Here is a 796-nt window from a genome sequence, read left to right on the forward strand (position 1 = left end):
TATATATATATATATATATATATATATATATATATTAAAATAATAATAATAATAATAATAATAAATATCTAAACAAATATCTAGATATTTACAAATATGTAGATATTTTTTTATAAAAATCATCATTACGTATGTCACCTCACATCACGTCACATACCACTTTTTCAGAAAAATATCTACTCTCGCCGCAATTCAATGGCCAGATGAATTTTTCTGAAAAATGCTGCATCTCAGAATTTTTTTTCTTCGACAAAAGATTCACCGTTATTAAATAAAATTATTCATCGACGAATAATTTTAATCGAGTCTCTAAAAATATATTTTTGGCATTTAACTCACATAATGCCATAAAATTGGCTAAAAAGCCTCAGAAATTTAGCACAAAATTCCTCAAAATACATAAATTAGAATTTAAAATTAAGGGTCTTACAATACACTTCAAGAACGTTCTTCGATCTTTCCTATCAAACAGGAGAATGATCATCTTTGTTGAGACAAACTCTCTATTTTAAAGTTTTGATGAAAATAAACAAAGGTTAATTAAGAATGTTAATTATGATTCTAAATGTTATGTTAATTTAACTTGTGTTCTTGAGTGGATTTAATTAAGAGCAGAATCAAGCAAATACAAGAAAAGACAACAACAAGATCATTCTGCATCATAAACAGAGAATGATCTTCAACTTCACCGAATTATCCATCACAACAAGTTGGTCAAATCTTTTCTATCCACGTGATAAAAAGTTTGCTCTGGAAATCTTTCATATCTAATAAGTACACGGCAAGGAACAAGTAC

Source organism: Cicer arietinum, chromosome 8 (assembly GCF_000331145.2).
Source record: "Cicer arietinum cultivar CDC Frontier isolate Library 1 chromosome 8, Cicar.CDCFrontier_v2.0, whole genome shotgun sequence".
In the NCBI taxonomy this organism is placed as follows: domain Eukaryota; kingdom Viridiplantae; phylum Streptophyta; class Magnoliopsida; order Fabales; family Fabaceae; genus Cicer; species Cicer arietinum.